We start from the raw sequence: 12087 nt of genomic DNA, 5'->3' as shown, positions 1-12087 counted from the left end.
TTCCCATCAGTTTTTAAAAGCTATTTATAAGAAGCATTACTCTACTTTTAAATACATCAAGCATTTCTAAATATCTAGAAAGACTAGATATTTCATATAAGTACTTGTCCACTGAGTACACAACAGCACTGTTAAATAAAACTGCACACACCTAACAATGGGTATAATCTGAGGTATCTTCTAAATATGACCATCATTTTGGACTAAACTATTCCCTCCCTCACTTCCTTCTCTCCACCACCAATCCAGTAGACAAGTACAGGCAAGTGTAATGTTTAAAGGTGGTTGAACAAATTCATATCCAAAAGTCATTTACAGAAGAAAAGCTTTCCTTTGAATTTCAACACAATGTGTATAGAATGTGCTAATTTTACTAATTTGTCATACATTGGCAACCTCTTCAACATCTATAGACTAGATGTTGCAAAACTAGGACTCATTTGTCCATTATATACACTATATACACAGCAAAACAAAATGCACAAAACACACAAAAAATGGTTTTGTCTGAGTATGTCCAAGCACAAACACGCTAATGTATTACCTTTTGCAATTCTTTCCCTTCCACCTCCTTCAAGCCACAGAACAAAGATACATGGTAGTATACTGCTCAGAGGTGGTTAAACAATTCCATCACCAAGACGGTTATTTCCTATGAATTTTAAGCAAAAAGATATTTACAAAGCGGTATTTTGCTACCTCTACATTTAACATACGTTGGGCACTTCTAAACATCTAGACAAACTAGATGTTTTAAATAAGGACATAATTTGTCCACTATATACACAGCAGTCTTGAATAAACTGCACACATCTACCAGTTATAATCTGAAAGTGTCTTCAAAATGTGAACATTCTAGCCTAAGACTAACTATTCTCGTCTCTCCTTTCTCCACCAACCCAGTGGGCTATAATGCTCAAATTTTCAGAAGACAATGTTTCTAGGAATTTTAACACAAAATGTACACAATGTATTAGTTTACTAACTCTATTTTTGTCATACACTGGCAACCTCTTTAACATCTAGAAAGACTAGATGTTGAAAATTAGGACTCATTTGTCCAGTATATACACTATATACACAGCTAAGTAAACCAAAATGCAGGAACATAAAGGACAATGGTTCATCTTCCCTCACTATAAACACACTGGCAGAGCTCTCTGCACTTCCTTCTCCCCCCTCCTCCTCTGAACCAGTGCACAAACACAATGTGTACTATTCAAAGAGGTGGTTCGGCCATCCCCCCTAAATTAGACAACATTCCATATGAATGTTAACAAAAAGATATTTACAAGAGTGTCTTTTTATTACCTCTATTTTTAACACATATCAGGCACTTCAGAACATCTAGAAAGACTAGGTATTTCAAAAATGTACTTAGCATTGTCAACTATATATACAGTAGTTGAGGGATAAAATGCACACACAAAACAATGGTTGTAATATGAAAATGTCTTCTAAATATGACCAGTCTGGCACAGAACCTTCTTTTCTTCCTCCTCAAGGTCGTCTACTTCATGTCCTCTTACCCACTGAACAAACGTGGACGCGAGTCGCTCCTGATGTCCCTTCTAGAGGTGGTCTAGCAATTCCATTTCAAAGTCATTTTCAAAAGACATTTCTGTGATTTTAAAAAAAACAAATAGGCATTTACAAGACGTGTGATTTTTCTAATTCTACTTTATCATATGTCGGCAACCTCTTTACATCTAGAAGGCCTAGATGTGACAAAAAAGTTTTCTTTTGAAAGGTTGGGGGGAAAGTTGAGAGCAGCTTTTTCATATTATGTACACAGGCCTTCTAAAAAGGGCCAGTAAATCTTCCCGAAGGGTGGTCTTCCTATTGGCCAAATGCGGTACGTAATTCTCCCATTTCGCTCTTCCAACATCAACGTCTGGTGGAACGAAGACCAACCGCCTGTGGCCCTTTAACCGTTCCACCCGTCGTCGACCGGGGCTTCGCTCACCTTCCCGGCCCGTTAGGGCCTCTGTCCACCGTTCTCCATAGAAAGTGAGGTTTCGTCCGGCGGGGGCGGAGCGGTCATTCCAGGGCCGGGCCTGTGGGGCTCCAAGGCCCAAAGCCTGCCGAGCTTGCGTCCACGCAGACCCGCCTTCTCAGGCCCTCGGCGACCCCAACGGCCGTCCGCGGCATTCGCGTGGCCGCCATTCTTCTCGCTCCGCCACACCCGACGTCCAAAGGCGCCGCGAGCCCGCTGGCTTGGGCAGGGGCTTCGCGGAGGCCCCGCAGAGGTGCGCCCGGGGAGTGGGCAGCAGGCGAGGTCCGCGCTCCGAGAGGCCGCCGCCATCGGCACCAAGATGGGGGTGGGGGGTGCGGAGAAGCTCGCAGCTGCTTCATTCTGGGCCTGGCCGATGGGCAGCGGCGGCGAGGGCGCTGGGTCTCTGCAGGTCGGAGCCCGCGACCTGTCCCCGGGCCCCCCAGGTCACCCGCCAGCCTCAGGCCGGAGGGCCTGGAGGGCCCTGGGATCGACGGCCGCGCTGCCTTTCTCACCTCGCTCTCTGCCGGAACTGACTTGGCAGTTCTCTTTGCTGGCGAGAGAAGGGCGGCACCGGAAGTGTCCTCGCGCTGGGACTGGCGAGAGGAGGTTCCGGGACTGAAACGTTCCGGCAGGGGGAAGGGCAGGGAGGGCGTCACTTCTTCCAGGGGTGGGATCAGGCCGCCCTCCGGCTTACCTTTTGCAATGGTAATAAGTTACTCGCCTCAGAATTCTCTGAACAGTGTGCGCTGTTTCTCAGTGCCCTCATTTCCTCATTTTGCGGTAAGAAGGCTCTACATTTTTCATTCATTCACCATTTATTTATTGAGCACCTACCATGTGCCACGTAAACACTGGGAATGCAGCAGTGAAGGAAAAACTCCACACGAAAATTTCTGCCCTTTTGGAATTTACCTTCTAGTAGGGAAAACAGATAATCCTTAAAAATGCCTAAAAAAGCAGAGAGCGAAAGTGCTCTGGAAAAATAAGAAGTCGAGAGAGGGAATATGAAGTGTGAGTGTGGAATGTTTGAGATGGTGGTCAGGTGACTTTTGAGCAGGAATCAGAAGGAAGTGAAGGAATAAGGCATACACGCGATGTTGGGCGGAAGATCCTTCCCGGCCGTGGGAGTGGGGGAGCGCAGCCAGTGCCCAGGCCCTAAAGTTGAAGCATAAGGCCTGACCTGTCCCAGGAACAGCAAATAGGCTCGAGCCGTGTGAGCAGGCAGGAATGTAGAGGCTATGCCAAGAAATGCAATGTGAAGGAGGGAAAAAGTGATTTGGTGCTTCCTTTGTAAATGAGATGAGAGCCGCTGGAGAACTTTGAACTGCGGCATGGAGGAAGAGCGGACATGGAGCCAGAGGTAGAAGCAAGGAGACCTGCTAGAAGGCTATTGCAGTCAACCCGGTTGAAATAGGATGGGGCTCGCCCCAGGATGATGGCGGCAAAGGTGGCAAAAAAAAAAAAAAAAAAAAAAAAAAAAAAAAGAAGAAGTTGAATTCAAAATAAATGTGAAATTGAACCTGCAGGGTTTGCTGATAGACCAGATGTGAAATATACAAGAGAGGAATCAAGGAAGACTCCAAAACTTTTGGACTGAGCAAATGAAGGAGGGAATTGCCATTTACTGTGATGGGAGAGATCATAGGAGGAGCAAGTTTTGGGGAGAATATCAGGAATTCACTTTTATTATTATAATTATTATTATTTATTTGACAGAGAGAGAGAGATCACAAGTAGGCAGAGAGGCAGGCAGAGAGAGAGGGGGAAGCAGGCTCCCTGCTGAGCAGAGAGCCCGATGTGGGGCTCAATCCCAGGACCCTGAGATCATGATCTGAGCCTAAGGTGGAGGCTTAACCCACTGAGCCACCCAGGTACCCAAGGAATTTTAGACATCCTGAATTTGAGATGCCTGTTTGACATTCAAGTGGAGATGTCAAGTACACACAGGTGGATTTCTGAGTCTGGCATTTAGGGGAGAGTCTGAGCTGGACCTAGGCATTTGGGAGTTATCTGTGTACAGATGTCTGAGCCCTGAGCCCTGGGGTACTGTAACGTGTGGAGGTCAGGATGATGAGAAGGAACCAGCAAAGGAGACTGAGGAGCGACCAGAGTGATAGGAGAGCAACTATAGGAGTGTAACATCCTGGAAGTAAAAGAAAAAAGTGTTTCAAGGAAGAGTGGATAACAGTATCAAACATTACTGATAAAGCAGATAAGCTATGGCTGAGAACTATACTTCTAGCTTTCATAATGAATGCTGTATGAACATTCTTATGAATTTTCAGATTTTGTGGAGGCTTCTGATTTCCTTTGGGTACCATTTTATAAATGGAAAGAAAGATCACAGCGTTGGTCCAGGTTTAAGACTCTTGATGCAGACCCAGACAAGATTGCTAGGAGGAAAACCTGACGATCAGACCCCTCTGCTGGAAGGCAGAAAAGAGGAGTGGTGAGAAGACCAGGGGCTCTGCGGCTCTGGTCCACAAGGCCTGAGCCACAGGAGGGGCTGAGGGAGCAGAAAATTGGTGAGGTCTAGGCTTCTACTTTTGCAAAGAAAAAAGACACTGGGCTCTATGCCTGGAGAGAAGAGGGAGGAGGAAAAGGAGGAACCACAGATCACAGGAGGGTTTCAAATACTAGGGCTGGCTGGCTAGGTGGGTGGCTGGCATACTGACCAAGCCAAGGTAAAGGAAAGTCTCAGTATGGAATTCCTGGTCCTCTTTCTGAGCTCCCTACTTCCTTTTTTATTTTTCCTTCCAAATGTTTATTTGCATTCTAGTTAGTTCACATATAATATAATATTGGTTCCAGGAGTAGAATTTAGTGATTTATTACTTAGATATAACACGAGTGCTCATCATCACAAGTGCCCTCCTTAATACTCACCACCCATGTTGTCCATCCCTTACCCATCTCCCTCCATCAACCCTCAGTTTGTTCTCTATCCTTGAGAGTCTCTTATGGTTTGCCTCTTCCTCTCTCTTCTCTTTTTTCCCCCTTCCCACGTGTTCATCTTATGTTTCCTAAATTCCACATATGAGTGAAATCATATGGTATTTGTCTTTCTCTGACTGATTTATCTCACTTAGCATAATACACTCTAGCCCCATCCATGTCATTGCAAATGGCAAGATTTCATTCTTTTTGATGACTGTGTAATATCCCTTGTATACATATACCACATCTTCTTCTTTTTTTTTTTTTTAGATTTTATTTATTTATTTGACAGAGATCACAAGTAGGCAGAGAGGCAGGTGGAGAGAGAGGGGGAAGCAGGCTCCCCACTGAACAGAGAGCCCGATGTGGGGCTCAATCCCAGGACTGTGGGATCATGACCTGAGCTGAAGGCAGAGGCTTTAACCCACTGGGCCACCCAGGAGCCCCATACCACATCTTCTTTATCCATTCATCATTCAATGGACACTTGGGCTCTTTCCATAGTTTAGTTATTGTTGATAATGATGCTATAAACATCAGGGTACATGCACCCCTTCAAATCTGTATTTTTGTATCCTTTGGGTAAATACCTAGTAGTGCAATTGCTGGGTCATAAGGTGTTTCTATTTTTAATTTTTCAAGGAACCTCCATACTGTTGTCCAGAATGGCTGCGTTCACACCAACAAACTCCCAGTTTGCATTCCCACCAAAACTGTAAGAGGGTTCCTCTTTCTCTGCATCCTTGCCAACACCTGTTGCTTCCCATGTTGTTAATTTTAGCTATTCTGACAGGTGTGAGATGGTATCTCATCATGATTTTGATCTGTGTTTCCCTGATGATGAATGGTGTTGAGCATCTTTTCATGTGTCTGATAGCCATCTGGATGTCTTCTTTGGAAAAATGTCTATTCTTCTCTTCTGCCCATTTCTTTCTTTTTCTTTTTAAAGATTTATTTATTTATTGGAGAGAGAGTGAGCATGAGCAGGGGAAAGGCTGACAGAGAGGGAGAGATATAATCTTAAGCAGACTCTGCCCTGAGCATGGAGCATGACACAGGCTTCAATTTCATGACCCTGAGATCACCTGGGCCAAAACCGAGTCAGGTACTCAACCAACTGAACCACCAAGGCGCCCCCTTCTGCCCATTTCTTAAACTGAATTATTTGTTTTTGGGGTGTTAAATTTGATAAGCTGGATACTAACCCTTTATCAGATATGTCATTTACAAATGTCTTCTCCCATTCCATAGGATGTTTTTTAGTTTTTTCAATTGTTTCCTTTGCTGTGCAGAAGCTTTTTATCTTGATGAAGTCCCAATAGTTCATTTTTGCTTTTGTTTCCCTTGCCTCTGTGTCTATTAAGAATGTGTCTAGTAAGAAGTCGCTACAGCCAGTCATAGAGGTCGCTGCCTGTGTTCTTGAGGATTTTGATGGTTTCTTGTCTCACGTTTAGGTCTTTCATACCTTTTGAGTTTATTTTTCTGGAAGAAAAGAAAGTGGTCCAGTTGTGGTGCCTGGGTAGCTCAGTTGGTTAAGAATCTGCCTTCGGCTCAGGTCAAGATCCTGGAGTCCCAGGATCAAGCCCCACACTGGGCTCCTGCTCAGTGGGGAATCTGCTTCTCCCTCTCCCTCTTCTCCTCCCCATGCTCTCTCTCTCTCTCTCAAATAAATAAAATCTTTAAAAAAGTGGCCTAGTTTGATTTTTCTGCATGTTGCTGTCCAGTTTTCCCAAGACCATATATTGAAGAGACTGTCTTTTTTCCATTGCATATTCTTTCCTGCTTTGTTGAAGATTAGTTGATCATTTAGTTATAGGTCCATTTCTGAGTTTTCTAATCTGTTCCATTGATCTGTGTATCTGTTTTTGTGCCAGTACCATACTATCTTGACTACAGCTTTGGAATATAGCTCAAAGTCCAGAATCATGATGCCTCCCACTTTTCTTTCTCAGGATTTCTCTATCTTCCTACATTCTAAGCAGCCCACAGGCTAGTATCCTTGGGACCTAAAGATGATGATAGTGGCCAACACGTATATGTCGTGCTTTCTACTTGCTAACTCTACTTGAATGTTCCGGCAGTAGCTTAAACTCCTCTTGTGCAAAACAAAACTTGATATCTCCCCAGAGCCTGCTCTTCTACCCAGTTCCCAAAAGATGACATAGGCATTTCCTTAATTCTACTTTTTCTCTCATTCCCCATCCCCGAACCACTGCAAGTCCCATCTTCCTCCTAAATATATTTAACATACAGCTCATTCCCTGTGCTATCCAATACAGTAGCCAGCAGCTACATGAGGCTATGTAAACTTTAATTAAAATAACATGAAATTAATAGTTCAGTTCCTTAGCTGCACCTGCCACATTCCAAGTGCTTGAGAGCCATAGGTGCCAGTGGCTACCATGTAAGTATAGATGTAGAATATTTCCACCATGCCAGGGAGTCACAGGACACGGCTGATCTGTAACCTAGTTCAAAACAGCAGCATCTCTGGTCTGGATGACTTAACAGCCTCTTCATATTGTTCTGGCTGTTTCTCCTACTCTTCCCTTTTCGTCTCTTCTCTCTACAGAAGCCAGAGTTAACTCTTAATCAGAAATCAGATATTGGGGCGCCTGGGTGGCTCAGTGGGTTAAGCCTCTGCCTTCAGCTCAGGTCATGATCTCAGGGTCCTGGGATCAAGTCCTGCACTGGGCTCTCTGCTCAGCAGGGAGCCTGCTTCCTTTTCTCTCTCTGCCTGCCTGTCTGCCTACTTGTGATCTCTCTCTCTGTCAAATAAATAAATAAAATCTTAAAAAAAAAAAAAAGAAATCAGATCTTGTTACTCTCTTGTTTCAGTGGCTTTTCATCACACTTTGAATAAAATCCAAACTTCTTACCATCATCTGCTGCCCTATCATTACCCTGCAGCCACACTGGCCTCCTTGCTATTCCTTGTACTCTCCAAGCTCTTCTTAAGCTCAGGGTCTTTACACAAGCTGTTCCTGATACCTGAAAGGGTCTTCACCTGGCTCTTGGAGAGGCTAAGTATCTTCTCATCCCATAGATCTCTGTTCCAATATTATTTCTTTAGAGGGCCTTTCCTGATCTCCCTGTCTCAAGGGCTTTCTTTCAGTTAGTATTGCAATACCCTACTTATTTCCTTTATTCATTGATCACAATATATTATCATTTTATTGATAATAATATTTTTGGGGTGCCTGGGTGGCGCAGTCAGTTAAGCATCTGCCTTTGGCTCAGGTCATGATCCCAGGTCTTGGGATTGAGACCCTTGTTAGGCTCCCTGCTTGGCAGGAAGCCTGCTTCTCCTTCTGCCTCTCCTGCTCCCCCTGCTTATGCTCTCTCTCTCTCTCTGACAAATAAAATCTTAAAATTATAATAATAATATTTCTGTATTTCTGCACTGTACAAAAACCTTCCCTTTATATTCTTCATCTTATTGATTTTCTAGTTTCTTTTTTTCTTGCTTTCCCCGATGTCCCTGGCACCCAGTACAGTGCCTGGCAAATAGTAGACATTCATAATTGTTAAACAAACAAATGAGCTAATTGAGCACTGGCTATGGGCCATGCACTGTGCTAACGCATTTTGCATAGGCTGTCTCATTTAATTTGCACAGCAGTTCTGTGAAGCAGGTACTGTTATTACCTTCCTTTTATCAATGAGAGGCTATGCAGCTTGTCTGTTCTAGGGAGAACTAGTATTCGAAGCTGGTTCATCTGACTCTAGAGCTCCCTGGGAAGGCCCTCTAGAGGGTCTAGAGGCCTGCCACACACCAGCCCGCAGCCACCCAGGGTTAGATTGGAACCTGGGAAATGAAAAGACTCCTTTTTTGAAGGGCTTCCTATTTCAGATCAGACCAAAGTCTCTGGGTTTTCGCTGCTCAGCCAGGTGGCAGATTCAGGGCCTGGGTCAGGACTCAGGATTGTTCGGAGTGGGGCAAGCTAAATGCTCTAATTCCATTCTCAGTGTCTTCAGTGGGGCTGGAGGACTGGCCTGGAGACCCCAGATGAGACTCTGAGCCAGACCCCAGGCTGACTACTGACTCCACTGTGGCTTCCTGCCTGTCTCAAATCAAGGACAAGACAAGGCAAAAATAAGTAAAAATAACAAGGCTTCCGGGCACTCTCCTTGGGAAACATCACATGTCAGGCCTGTGACACAGAATGTGTTTGTTAGGCCAAGGGCTCCAAGCTCATTAGCGGGAATGGTGCTGAGCTGCAAAGCCACCCACGCAGCTCGCTTGGGAAACAAACACAGTGCAGGATCCGTGCCTCCCAGCCTGGGGATGCGCAGCTCCGCCATCATCAACAGCAGCACACATCTGCGCTGAGACGGGTCCCGTGGGCAGCAGGGCCCCGGAAGTGGATTGTGTGTGGGTGTGTCCCAGAGAGACTGCTCATAATCCTCGGAGTCATTATCATCTGCCTGCATTTGGGGCTTGCTTCTGCCCTAGTACAGAGTTTCTCAAGCTTGAGTCATTCCCTAATCAGCCTAACAACTTCCTCCGTACCCATGTAACCATCAAGAGCAGTTTTGACTTAATACCTCTCTGCGCATGGACTCACTTAGCCCAAGTCTAGTGATCATCACATTAGCCTTGTCCTCAGAGGTATTTGTGAAATCACCAACTCGAGATGCTGCTTATATGTTTTCCAAAGCTTGATAATATAAATATACAACTCTTAAAAGAATATTCATCTGGGTTCCACTCGAAATCATCTTGGTACAACCAAGACGCAAAACAATTAGTTTCAAAGAGGCTTAAGAGACAGGCTAGAAGAGCCCCCGATGGCCAAAGCTGGAACAGTTTGAGCAACAAAAGAAATAACAGTACCGGATTATAGCCCCGACTATAAATGAAATATCCATGGGTCCATACCAATGTGAGGAAATGACTGAATAAATAAATGAATGGAGGAGATTAGATACATCTTCCTTATGGAAGAATTCCAAATGATTTATCCCTTCCAGGCTACCGAGCTTAATTCCCCTCCTTGAGTATGGGCTGCACTTAATGACTTCCAAACAGCAGAAAGAGAGGAAAACCAAGTAACTTTGCAGGGGAGAAACTTGGCGCAAACTAGTTCGGCCAGGTACTGAAGGTGACCAAGTGATGTTGAGAGCAGGGACCCCTGACATGATGTCATGAGAAGTACCTTACCTCTGTGGCATCCTTCACCAAAAGCCATAACCCCAGTTGAACCAGAGGAGCCTAAATTGAGGGGCGCTCTATAAACTATCTGACCAGTATGCCTCAAAACTACAAGGTCATGAAAGAGAGGGGAAGTCGGAGAAGCCGTCCTAAGCCAGAGAAGACTAAGAAGATACTTTGACCACGTGTAATGGAATGTCTTGGATGGGACCTTGGAACAAAAAAAATGGACACTAGTGGGAAAGCTAGTGAAAACCAAGTGAAGTGTGGAGTTTAGTTAATAGGAAGGTACAAGGTTGGTTTCTTAGTTGTGACAAATGTGCCATAGTAATGGAAGATGTCAGCAATATGGGAGATTGAGGGAGGGGTATGTGGGAACTCTGTGCTCCAGGAAATCTCTGAACTCTGTAAATCAAAGATTTACATTTATTTTCTGTATGGCTATTTTAAAATAAGTTTATTTATCAAGAGATGGGGGGTTATGTGTTCTAGATTGGAGCATGATTTTTTTTTTTTTTTTGAGAGGGAGAAAGAGAGGAGCAGTGGGGCAGAGGGAGAATAAGACAGAGAATCTTAAGCAGGTTCCATGCCCAGCAGAGAGCCTGGTGTGGGGCTCGATCTCAGGACCCTGAGATCATGACCTAAGCCTAAATCAAGAGTCGGATGCTTAACTGGTTGAGCCACCCAGGTGCCCCTGGAGCATGAATTTTAAGCCATATAGAACTGTGTATTTGTTGGGGCGCCTGGGTGGCTCAGTGGGTTAGGCCGCTGCCTTCGGCTCAGGTCATGATCCCAGGGTCCTGGGATCGAGCCCCGCATCGGGCTCTCTGCACAGCGGGGAGCCTGCTTCCCTTCCTCTCTCTGCCTGCCTCTCTGCCTACTTGTGATCTCTGCCTGTCAAATAAATAAATAAAATCTTTAAAAAAAAAAAAAAAAAAAAAAAAAAAGAACTGTGTATTTGTTTCCTGTGGCTGCTCTAACAAATTATCACCGAGCTGGTAGCTTCTATAATGGTTCTAGAACCCAGAAACTCAGCATTAGCCTTCCTGGGCTAACACCAAGGTGTCGGGAGGGCCGTGTTCCCTCTAGAGGCTCTTCCACCTTCTGGTGGCTGCCATCTCTCCAGTCTCTGCCTCCACAGTAGCACTGGCTTGTCCTGTTCTCGTGCTGTTCTAATCTCCCTCTGCCTCTCTCTTATAAGGTGATTTGTGATGGCATTTAGTGCCCGCTAGAATAATCCTGGCTGACCTCCTCCTCTCAATATTCTTAATCATACCTGCAAAGATCCTTTTCCAAATAAGGTAACTTCTCTAGGTTCCAGGGATTAGGTTTCCATATCTTGGGGGGAGGGGGCATTATTCAGCCTCCTACAGCCTAGCTGTGTGACATTTAGGAGCTCTGTTGTATCAGAAAGCCTCCTCTGAAGTGGAAAATAACAGAAACTATATAACCATTTAAAAAGTGTTCATCTGAGGCCCACCTGAAATCATCTTTGTATGACTAGGGAGAACCAAGCCACACTTTGCAAAACGACTAGTGCAAGAACTGGTCTGAGAAGTCAGGCAGACCTAAATTCTAAATATGGCTCCATTGTGCACAAGCTTGTGGCCCTGGGTAAGTCAGCACACTCCTCAAAGGGCATTCTCATCTTTTTTTTTTTTTAAAGATTTATTTATTTGACACAGAGAGAGAGAGATTATAAGTAGGCAGAGAGGCAGGGGGAAGCAGGCTCCCCGCTGAGCAGAGAGCCCGATGTGGGGCTCGATCCCAGGACCCTGAGATCATGACCCGAGCCGAGGGCAGTGGCTTAACCCACTGAGCCACCCAGGTGCCCCCCCGCTTTTTTTTAACATTAAAAAAAAAGATTTTATTTATTTATTTGACAGAGAGACACAGCGAGAAAGGGAACACAAGCAGGGGGAGTGGGAAAGGGAGAAGCAGGCTTCCCGCTGAGCAGGGAGCCTTGATCCCAGGACCCTGGAATCGTGACCTGAGCTGA

Source organism: Lontra canadensis, unplaced genomic scaffold (assembly GCF_010015895.1).
Source record: "Lontra canadensis isolate GAN:19392208 unplaced genomic scaffold, GSC_riverotter_1.0 scaffold16, whole genome shotgun sequence".
Classification (NCBI taxonomy): domain Eukaryota; kingdom Metazoa; phylum Chordata; class Mammalia; order Carnivora; family Mustelidae; genus Lontra; species Lontra canadensis.
This window is presented reverse-complemented; position numbering follows the sequence as displayed.